The following is an 11,437-nucleotide window of genomic DNA, read 5'->3' as shown; positions in this document are numbered from 1 at the left end:
TTTAGACTTGTACCCTTTGTATGATAACATTAGGTAGCAAGCTTTCCCCCTTAGCTTAGGTCTTCCTCATGCATTCTTTAAAACACAAACAAACTCTTTGATTTTCTTTTCTTAAGAACTTGTTGTTTCCGCTCCATTCCCAGGCATAAGTCTCCAAAGGTCGAGCAGCGGAGTGCGAATGTAACTCGTTCACCTAAAAAACACAAAACAAACAGAAATTAGTTAGCCGAGCTACGGTATCTCTAATTCCGCAAAACGGATACGTAGGCAGCGGGGTAGGGCCCGTGCGAGTTTAATCCTTTCTTTTCCCTACATTATGCATTCATTTTAGTCCAGATTAGCGCAGTTTTGCTTACACACCCATAGTTTTAGACACAGGCGTGGATACCATCGAGTACGATGGGCGCGAGGGGTGCTAATACCTTCCCCTCGCGTAACCGACTCCCTTACCCTCTTCTCTGGTCGTGAGACCGTTGTTTTGTTTTGTGGTTTGCTGGCATTCCCTTCCTTTTCAGGATAAATATGTTAGTGGTGACTCTGTCAATTTTCGCGGTAGCGACAACCGCATTAAAGATTGTTTATTCGACGTTGTTAGAATTGAAATTTTGTTGACATTATGCAGGAGAGATAAAGTACGAGAATGGTATAACATGGTATATCTTGCCATCATTTCAGTATTTGGATGGGCTTATAGCTTGCCACTTACATGCAGCATTCAGGTATAAATATAATCAACCAATTAACACTTCAGTTTTTGGCAGAAGAATGATAAGTAACACCGGTTTTCAACTGTGATTTAGGATTTTGCGTATCTTTATGATCCAAACAATGAGATTGCTGGAGCGTGAAGCTGAATCTTCTTCCATCATCACCAATGCAATCTAATTGATTCTGCCTTAATTTCATTCTCTTTAAGTACCTTTTCATTCAATTTTCAATCATGACTTTCAATCATCGGTTGATTTCATTTTATGCAGGAGGCTCTCAGGATATGAAGTGTGTTGGAATACAGTATCTTGAAGTTGTTCGTAAGCTTAAGGAATGGGGGTTTCAACCTAAAAGGAGTATTCATTTGGCTTTTGCTCCTAATGAGGAGATTGGTGGACATGATGATTCTGAGAAGTTCTCTCTTTTTGGAGTTTTTCAGGATTTCAATGTTGATATAGCCCTTGATGAAGATAACTAAACATTGCCTCTTCTTAATTTTTTTACTTTATAGCATAAACACTTATATAGGGGTGGCAAAATGGATGGATTGGATGGATATGGATTGGATTGTTAATGGATGGATCAAACCAATCCATTAATCCATTATCAATCCATTAAATTCACATAATAAAAATCCAATCCAATCCATCCATGAAGAGATAAAATCCATCCAATCCATCCATTAAGATATTTTTAATGGATGGATATCCATCCATCCAAAATAAATAATTTAAAATTCTTAATTATTTTTTAAATTTCATAAAAAAATAATTTAAATATTCTAAAATACTTTTAAATTTCATAAAAAAAATTAAAATTCACAATAATTTTTTTTAATATTCTTAATTATTTTTAAATTTCATAAAAAAATTAAATTTTACAATTTTTATTTAATATTCTTAACTTTTTTTTAAAATTCAAAAAAAAATTAATTTCACAATTTATTTTTTAATATTCTTAATTGTTTTTTAAATTTCACAAAAATTAAATATTGTTAATTATTTTTTATATTTCATAAAAAAATTAATATTGTTAATTATTTTTAAATTTCACAAAAAATAATTTAAATATTCTTAATTGTAAAAAAACAATTTCTATATATATATATATATATATATATATATATATATATATATATATATATATATATATATATATATATATATATATATAGAGAGAGAGAGAGAGAGAGAGAGAGAAATGCATTGTTTTAAGAAGTAAATTAGACATACACTAGTCTCAAATGACATAATTTTTGTCTTAATAAATTAATGTTAATAAGTTTAGAAAAAGAGATACAAAATTAGTACAAACCTTTAGATTCCAATTACATCAAGTTCTTGAATTACAAGAGAATTCCCAAGTCAAACAAGATTCAAATTCAAGATTACATACAGTACTAGCTACATATCCTAAATTGGTACAAGTTGCATAAAGTCCTTAAGCTACAAGAGAATTCCAATTGAAAGGAGCCACTCAATTTCTTCATGTTTCAACCTTTTCTTTGCATGCCAAAATTTTTCTCATCATTGCTCATCTTCAAGTTAAAGAACCTGTCATAAAGCAAAACAGGACAGAAATTACAACACTCCCCCACAATTCATACTTTCTTAAACACACCATTTATGATTTGCCATAGAACATCCTAAACTACAACAGTGGATATAATAACATTTGGCATAGAACCGGGATCCTAAAATGGATGCATGGGACGAGAACAAGAGTTGAAAAGTTTATGTCGAAAACAATTGACAATTTTGTTAATTGTTACCATCAAGTATAGTGTTTGGATAAAAGAAAGCAACACTAACAAAAGCAACAATATTATAGGATCACCTCACAAGCATGTCAAGTCATTTTCTAGGCAACAGAATATGTCACAGCAAACATAAATGTACACGACCATGCAACACCAAAAAAGTCCCAATATAATCATCTGCCATGAATTTACCAATTATTCGAATCCCTTAAAGCCACAAGAATATTGAAAATCAAAAGTGAAAAAGCAATGAAACTTTGAAAGCTTGCAAGTAAATCAAGGTCATGTGAGAAATGAAGACCATCTGTTAAAATAAATAGACATCATAGCCACTCTAACATTCATATTAGGCACTAACAAGCTTTTAAATCAACATAGAACTAGCACAGACTAGCTGCAAATTATATATTAAGAATGGTCAATTCAATATTAATTGTTTTTGTGCCTACTCTAGTCAATTTGTTTCAAGCAAGCTGGAGCTAATGAATTTTCCACCAATTATATAAATTGAGCATATCTTATTCAACAATCATTAGGCTTCTGATTTAGATCATGTTAATCAAATCTTGATATATATTGTGAACTGAAAGATCCTTTTTCTAAATCATGAGCTGATATTATTATGATCTATACTAAACAAGAGCAAAAGACAAAACTAGAAATGAAATAAACCTCGAACTGATAAACAAATATCAACAGCTATGAATGACTAAAATAATAGAATGGTTAGCTCTCTTTACATCATAACTAATATTTTCATGTTCTACCAAATTGTTAGGAAAATTGATACAACAGTGAGCCAATAAAAAAGGGCACAACATCAACAACTGCTACAAAATCCTAGTCCAACATTCAAACCAAAAATTCTAAACAGTCTAATATATGACAGACTTCAGCAAGTTAAACCAGTTACACCTACATTGTTAGTTTAATCATGCACATTAACTAAACATATTGCAAATCGACAGCGAATAATTCCGTAGTGCAAAGTTTTACTTATCAAAAGCTAACATTTTTCACAGAAAAATCACACTCCAAACAAGAAGCAACCATAACAAGTGAATGAAATAAAACAGCTACTTAACAACAACCAGAGAATTCATAAAATGATATATAGTGTGGTCCTTGTCATGGTGAAATGCATGGAAAATAGAATATATTGACTGATGAAGAAAGTTAAGTTGTAGAAGGAAATTAACCACCCAAATATGCATAATGGATGTGTTACCAAAGCCACAAATACAAGAATGCAGCTAACAGATCATCAATAGCACATAACTGAATAGGTATACAATAGATCAGCAACCAAAGCATCTTTGAACCAACTTTATCATAGCCCAACCATGAGAAATTACAATAAGGTGATCAAATTAGTCAAGTTCAGGTGTAATTTGCAACTACAATCATATAAGTCAAGTATCCCCACATGTCAACAACACAGCTTCTCTCTGCTTCTTAATCTTCCTCTACCCAGAACTCAAACAACAACAACGAAGTAACTCTCTCTCACTCGTCCTACACTCTCGCTCAGACAAAAAAAACGGAATCGAAAACGCTATGGCATATTAACAGTAAAGCGTCAACGGTATCGGAGCAAGCAATATTTGCAACAACAACAATTAGAATAACTTAAAATAGCAACGAAAGAGATTACCGTGTGATTGTAGGTCGAATTCGTCGCGTGTGGTAGTGTTGTTGGAGCAATCAAAGGAAGCTGCAGAGGGAAGAAATTGTGCGGGTTGAGCGTCGAATGCGTGTTGAACCGTGTGAATGTCTTGCGTGATGTTGAATGATGCGGATCCGATGTTGCTCGATCTGAATCCGAAGAGAAGGTTGTGATGCTGTGTTGTTGAATGTTTAGTTGAATTGCTAGCTAAATGGTTTCATCAAGAAATTGGGGAATACGAAATTAGGGTTCTTAGATTGGGGAAGGAAGAAGAAATTGGGGAATACGAAATTAGGGTTCTTGGAGAGAAGTGAGAACGTGATTCTGAAGTTTGTGGGAAGAAGAAATTTGGATCTGAGATGTTGAGTTGAATCTGATATGTTAAGTTGAATTTTCAATTTTTTTTCTTACTGTGTTTTAACAAAAGAAATTAAATATTTAATATATTTTTTATTAAAAAGTTTTATTTAATAAATAATAAAATAATATCCATTGGATTTTTAAAATGAGATGGATGGATTGAATCCATCCATATGATTTGATGGATGGATTGGATAAATCCATTAAATTATTTTTTTTGCTTAATGGATGGATTGGATGGATAAATTATAGGATGGATTGGATGGATATTGTGTTAATGGATTTTATTGCCACCCCTACACTTATAGCACTTACATTTCCTCTTTATTCATTTCAACTTTGTATTCACTTTCAAACACACAGGGCTTCCTTCTCCGGACGACCATTATAGGGCATTCTATGCAGAGAGGAGTCCGTGTGGTTGGTGATCAAGGCTGTTGGGATTCCTGGACATGGAGCCAAACTTTATGATAACTCTGCTATGGAGAATCTTTTGAAGAGTATTGAGACCATCCAAAGGTGTATCATGCCTCGCAGTTCGACTTGATAAACACCGGCTTGAAGGCTCTTGGTCGGGGAAGTATTTTCTATTAACCCGGTCTTTTTGAAAGCTGGAACTCCATCACCAATAGTAAGTCAATCATGGTTGTGGACAACTATTTAAACTTTTATGTAATACATAAGATTCATCGTTCCATGAATAGAATAGAATCAAAAATATAATCTTGCTCAACATTTTTTTCACATTGTAGAGGAGTCTGCCCGCCAACTATGTTATGCTTTTGAAATGGAAGCGTCTGCACTCCTTCTCCGGCGAACTATTCGCCTTTTCTGTTCCGATTCATCTCAAGAACAAGCAGAAAGAAGAGATTTTCAAGAAAATGGAAGAGGAGAAATCCAGAAAGGTAAGCACAAAGTTAACAATGGAGGAGAAATAAAATATGATAGTGAAATTAGATTTCATTAGAAATTTCTGGATGAAGGAAGATTTATTAGGGTTCAGATGTGTTTTCTTGATTGTACTGGTAGTTATGTTTATATTATACTAACCCTTTCCTTACATTCATATATAGCGTCCCAAATCCGGGTGGATATCGATAGAATCGTCACCGATACAATAGAAGTTAAGTTGATTTTTCATAAATTTCTTAATTTACAATATCTTTCTCTCATTTGTTGCTATGTTGATTCATTGAATCAATTCATTTGTTGCTATGTTTTCTATATTTGTTACATTTTGATTTCATTTGCTGATTCAGGTATACGCCCGTACCAATTTTATTGTTTAATCATTGTTGAACATGTTAGCTGTGATTTTAATCTAACTGTTTGTGTAATTTTGCTCTATCAATAATCGTATCATTGAGAAACTTTTCTTTGATTAATTATTTGGTTTATCAGTGCCTAATAACTTGGTATTGGTATCCATATTTTTTCAGGTTTTCACTTGGTAGTTTAATGAAAATATTATTTACCTCTGTTTTGTTCATTGATGGAATTTCTCACAGTTTGTGGTGGTCTTCCTCTTGACGATGGAGAAATCTGGCTGCGTTTTTTGGTGAATGGAGTTCAGCGCGACTACGAACGAAATTGAAGGGCAAAGGTACGGTGGCTATAATGATGTGTTTACAACCATTATGATATGATCTATGCTTTGACCATTATGATATGATCTATGCTTTGACTTCACGATATCAGAATAGCAATCTGTTGGATTTGATTGAAAACTTTCTTGAAGTTTTACATTGCCGTTTGGTTTAGATATCAATTATTGTCTGGAAAATGTATTTTATATTGCTCTTTTCTTTCATTACTTTTCAGGTGCATGGGATACTCTCTCAAATGGATCCAACAGTGGTTGTATTTTGTGACAAGATTGCAAGCCAGGGTGGCTCAGTTCAGATATTGGTTCTGCTTTATATGACTGGTCATGCTTATGAGCCTAATGGGGTTGTAATTTATGATGAGTAATTTATGATGATTTTGATTTTGTCTAGGTTTTACTGATTCATAGATCTGATTTTTTAAAATATGATTTTGTTTAGTTATGTGTGAATTTGCTGCTATTGACTGGTATTAAAATAAGGCTTTAGTGTTATCGATTATTAGTAGTATGCGATTGTCGACAGGAATAAGAGGTATGTTATCAAATAATGCACATTTGCTTGATTACTAATTAGTATATGATGTATTATTTCTGCTGTATTTCAATTCAAATGTACTCTTTTATTTCATGGTTTTGGAAACAAATTATATAGATGGATCTGAATAGAGAGGATGAGAGAGCCAGAATATTTTTAATGCGTACGTGTGAGTCAATTTCTCATTAATAACATATATTCCTCTCTTAAAGTGTCAATCACTGGAGAGCCATGCAGCTTCCGCCCCACATTTAGAAATCTGATCTAATATTTCACTTCTTTTCCTTCTCCTCTCATAGACTTGAGTATTATGAGCTTTGGAGTCTGGTCCGTAACATAGTCAATCATAGAAATGGTATAGGTGACGTTTGAATAACGTAGCACGAAGGGAATCATATGGGGATGGTCCAAACTCCAACTTGAGAGCTCTGGTGAATGCATTCCATGTGGACTGCAGGAATTGTTGGGGGATGTGTGTATCAGGAGTAGAATAATAGTCAAGATATGCTCAACTTTGAAGAGCCAATGTAAAATATCAGTCCTATAGTTTCTAATTTATTATATTGGCGGTTATAATTTTGATTTCGATTTTGTAGAGTTCTGGTAAATCAACAGTTCCCGAAGACCTTCAACTTTCGTCAACGTTTTGCTCTCGGCAACATCGTAAGTCTTACCCATTTCATTTCTTGATCATTATAGTTTATAATTTATTATATTGGCGGTTATAATTTTGATTTCAATTTTGTAGAGTGCTGGTAAATCCTAATTGGACATCGAGTTTTGGTAAGTCTGATGTAATATCTATATATTTTGACATCTTTAGATATTACATGAAGCAACATGTTATGTTATGGATTTGAACATAATAAACCCGACTGTTCTATATAATCATCTTTAAAAAATGACTTTATGCAGGAAGTGGTTCATTCCTCATCCTCATATTTCAAACTTGCATTATGAGCCTAAATGACAATTTTCCAGACCAATGCAAGGATCAATCTCAAGCAGATTGTGAAAGCATAGTATATTCATAAAGAAATACAAACAACATCTGAGTTATTCAATATATACTAAATAAATTGAATTTCTACCTGTATGACCAGGGAGGGCTTAAGGAAATGGTTTCTTTCTATTGAAATGGTTTGTTAGCCTACATAATCCTCAAATCAAGGAAGTCTCTTCATTGGTTTTTGTTCAAACCTGCTGACAGTTATTCCTTTCCATTGAAAGATAAGTTCAATTATCCTTTCTTGATAACTCTATGTGATTCACAAGGTGAAATCATTCATGAGTATAAATAATTGGTTTTACTGCCAATTAGGAAAGTTCTATATACTTTAGCAATGATTCTCTGTATAAAGGGTGGCCAAAATTATATATTACAGTGTATTTAGCAATTATGAATTGATGCAGTAATTTTCTTAATATTGCAATGGAGTTGCAGGTTCTAAAATGGATGAATGGAAAAATGCAGTGTCGTTTGATTAGCCTGTAGGATGTTGGAGCACTAATCCATGCATTTGGGTTTACATTAAAACGGACTACTGATGCACCAAAATAGTATATCGAGCTATGATTTGATCCGAGTAAATCCGTTCACTGGAACTTAAATGCTTGTGATCCTTCCCGTTGCGGCACGGTACGAATCGATGGGGAGTAAGTTGTATTCTTCCAGTACTATCATCAATTTCCAAACGGCTTGATTGACTTAACGGCATTAGATATTATGTTGAATTATTAAATTCCATGATTATCACACCATATATTAAGTAGTTGATTAGATGAAGTTTTACTATTTCATTTCTATTCTCCAAGGTAAGGATATATGATTGTCGGTATTCTTCTAAATGCTGACAATGAATATTCACGTAATCCTTCTAATGCCAAAATGAATTCCGTCCATTTTACGGTGCACTATTTTTCATAATATTCTTTGAACATCATGTTTACAGGGTGGTATTCATATATTCATATATTCATATTCTTGGTAATGAGTTTAGTACCTAAAGGTTAAAACAAGAGCATGTATCTCCAAATTTAGCCAAAAATAAATGTGAGCCTTTAAGCTACTGAGGGGGTGATATTCCATCTTGGCATAAAGGATTGTCCATGCGCCTTTAAGCTACTAAGGGGGTGATATTCCTTCTTGGCATAAAGGATTGTCCATGCGAAGACTGTTTGAAATTTATGTTGACATGTGATGATTGACTTATGTTGGTTTAATGTGTGTGTGTAAACTATGTGTTTATTATACAGGTTGTTGGCTATACCGAAGAAAGCATCTACTATAACACTAGCACTTTCGAATAGCGTTTCTGTTTGGGTCGAGTATTGGCTTTTTACATCTGTGTTTAACGGGATATCGAATTTGCGTCAAAGTAGCCAGAGAAGAAGTGGATTGATGGGGGTGTTCCTCTGGACGCAGTGTCATCCAAACTTTCTAGACTTGCAAAGGTGAGAATTTTGTAAAGTTACCATTGACTTCCATGCTTTGATTTTGTAATGTTGAATTAGATACAAGGTATGAATAAGAAAATGTAGTGTGACGAACCATTTTAAAAATGTATTGTGAATGAACCCTTCTAAAGTAAAAACAACTACGCAGTAAGTTTTATGCATAATACAAACTAAGATGTGGTAGGTTTATGATGATACCTCTTTTATAAATTTTCCGGCCTGGAATGAAGTTTAGATTTCTAATATGTCTAATGGAATCAATATCTTTATTCTTATACATTGATCAAATTAAAAACGGATGTACTAATCAGAAAAATATTTAAAAGATTTGAATGATGAATGCCGCAATGATTGTCGATGTGAATGCCATGATATATTTATTGAATGCTTAGTATAATGATGGATTATCAGTTAAAGCTATTCTGCAGAATGCCCTTGGTTTTTTTTCTATTTGGTTACAATTACAGAATGTTAGTAATGTCAATTATTCTGAACTGAATATGCACTGAGCTGAAGTTACGGTTTGTATCGATGGTTGTGGCTTTTGATAGCATATGTTTTGGATGCAGGGCTGATTGTAATGGCTTTTTTCTGTCAATGCAGGTGCAGGGGAGACATTTCAATTTATGGTTTAAACAAAGTAGTTCATCAATCAATAGTCTATTGATAATTTTTCAAGCTTTTTATGATTCAACAGAAATAATGTTTTGAAATCCATAGACCCATTTATAACCATTTTAAATATTTTGAAATAATATTTAGTTATTTATTATATCTTTAGAAGATTTAACATAAGAGAACTTTGAGAAGTTGTGGTGCATGTTGTACCCTGTAGTGTGTGTAATATCCAGGGACTGGGTAAACCCTATATGGAATTCCTTTTCACCTAAATGGATTGAAGGGTTCATCACCAAAGAGAATGCAGAAGCTTCACTTCAAGGTCCAGCAGGATTTCAAGAACCTGGTACTTTTATATTGCGGGGTCCAACCTCAAGAAGCTGGCCTCACCCAGATGTTGGTAGCCTGACTATTACTTATGTTAGCAGTGACTACAAACTTTGCCACAAACTACTTTCAATGGATCATATTTATAGGTAAGGTTTTCATCTTTTTTATTGAATCCATTGGTTGGATTTTCCTTAGTCATGAGCATATCATTCTCGGGTGGAGTTGATGATCTGTCCACGAGACTTATGTCTTCTTTCATGTATCATGTATCATGCATTTCTGATATGTCATAGATGGAGAGTGTATAAATATAAATAAATGATGCCTTTAGAGATTGAACTCTAGACCAACAATTTATATGTTAGATCAAACTGTTTTTCCTTAACTAAAATATTAATCATATTTGTTGTTTCCATAGCTCCGATAAAACTGGCGTGAAACCATTGCAAGATATGCTACTGGCAGACCCTGAGCTGACTCGGTTGGGAAGATAATTTGCAAAGCAAATTTATTGTTGTTTCTTATATGCATTAAACTAAATGCGTAACATTTCATTACTATTAATTGTTTTTTCCATCATTGGCAATTAATTCTTCAGGGCAATGAGAAGGTATCAAGCACGCTGATGTTATGGTAGATTGTCATTAAATATCCAGTCAAAGTTGTTTTTCAAGGTTCTATTGCAATTATTGACTCAAAAAGGAGGATATATGTAAAAAATACTTTAGTAGTTATAGAACATAAAATGTTAGCATATAAAGTTGAAATATTGATATTAATATTTTTATAACTTTACCCATTTTAACCAAAATTTAGTCTTTTACTAATACTTTGTATTTTTCTCAATCACAATGCGCGAAAACGACGGGTACCCGTGCGAACGCACGGGTAAGACACTAGTTTCTAACTAAAATGTTATTCGAAACAATTTAAATATTACTCGTACGAGACTTATGCACAATGCACAAGGATATACCTTATGCACATCAACCTGACTCTTAAATCACCTATTTAATATTATAAATAGTAAGCGGTATCTAGCAACACATCACTGCTACCCAAGTGACGAGAATGTCGTGTGATCTGACATAACCTTTCCGTGATAATGATTATGTGTAAAATTACCTTTTACCCCTAATATCTATATTGAACACAAGGCATATAATGTTTCACCCTTGTATAGTTCAATATATTATTCCTTGATCTCCGAGTATACTTGATAACAACAAATAAGTCCAATATCTGATATCGACTTATTTGAGCACGACCATGCATTTTACAGTTATACTCTATCAAGGGGCTTACAGATATTACTCCCGTATATGTAGGAGAGGGAAATCGCATCTAGGTCACTCATGTCCCTCAACATGATTCGTAAAGTACCGATGAACCATCTTT

The 11,437-nt window shown here is 33.3% G+C and overlaps 1 long non-coding RNA gene across 12 annotated transcripts; it reads left to right on the top strand.

Moving 5' to 3' along the window:
- Window positions 1-619: 619 nt before the first annotated feature.
- LOC131642345 (uncharacterized) lies at window positions 620-11,223 on the top strand. 12 transcript variants are annotated; one of them, XR_009295845.1, is made up of 11 exons: window positions 620-719; window positions 801-1,156; window positions 4,857-5,124; window positions 5,246-5,398; window positions 5,567-6,096; window positions 6,315-7,297; window positions 7,383-7,417; window positions 7,550-9,088; window positions 9,695-10,185; window positions 10,458-10,520; window positions 10,638-11,214. It is a non-coding gene; the product is annotated as an uncharacterized LOC131642345 (long non-coding RNA). The 12 variants fall into 12 exon arrangements; XR_009295849.1 differs by having other exon boundaries at window positions 6,315-7,161; window positions 7,231-7,297; window positions 9,695-11,223; XR_009295850.1 differs by having other exon boundaries at window positions 6,315-7,161; window positions 7,231-7,297; window positions 7,738-9,088; window positions 9,695-11,221.
- Window positions 11,224-11,437: the final 214 nt, after the last annotated feature.

This window comes from Vicia villosa, unplaced genomic scaffold (assembly GCF_029867415.1).
Source record: "Vicia villosa cultivar HV-30 ecotype Madison, WI unplaced genomic scaffold, Vvil1.0 ctg.004846F_1_1, whole genome shotgun sequence".
NCBI classification, from domain to species: domain Eukaryota; kingdom Viridiplantae; phylum Streptophyta; class Magnoliopsida; order Fabales; family Fabaceae; genus Vicia; species Vicia villosa.
This window is presented reverse-complemented; position numbering and strand designations above follow the sequence as displayed.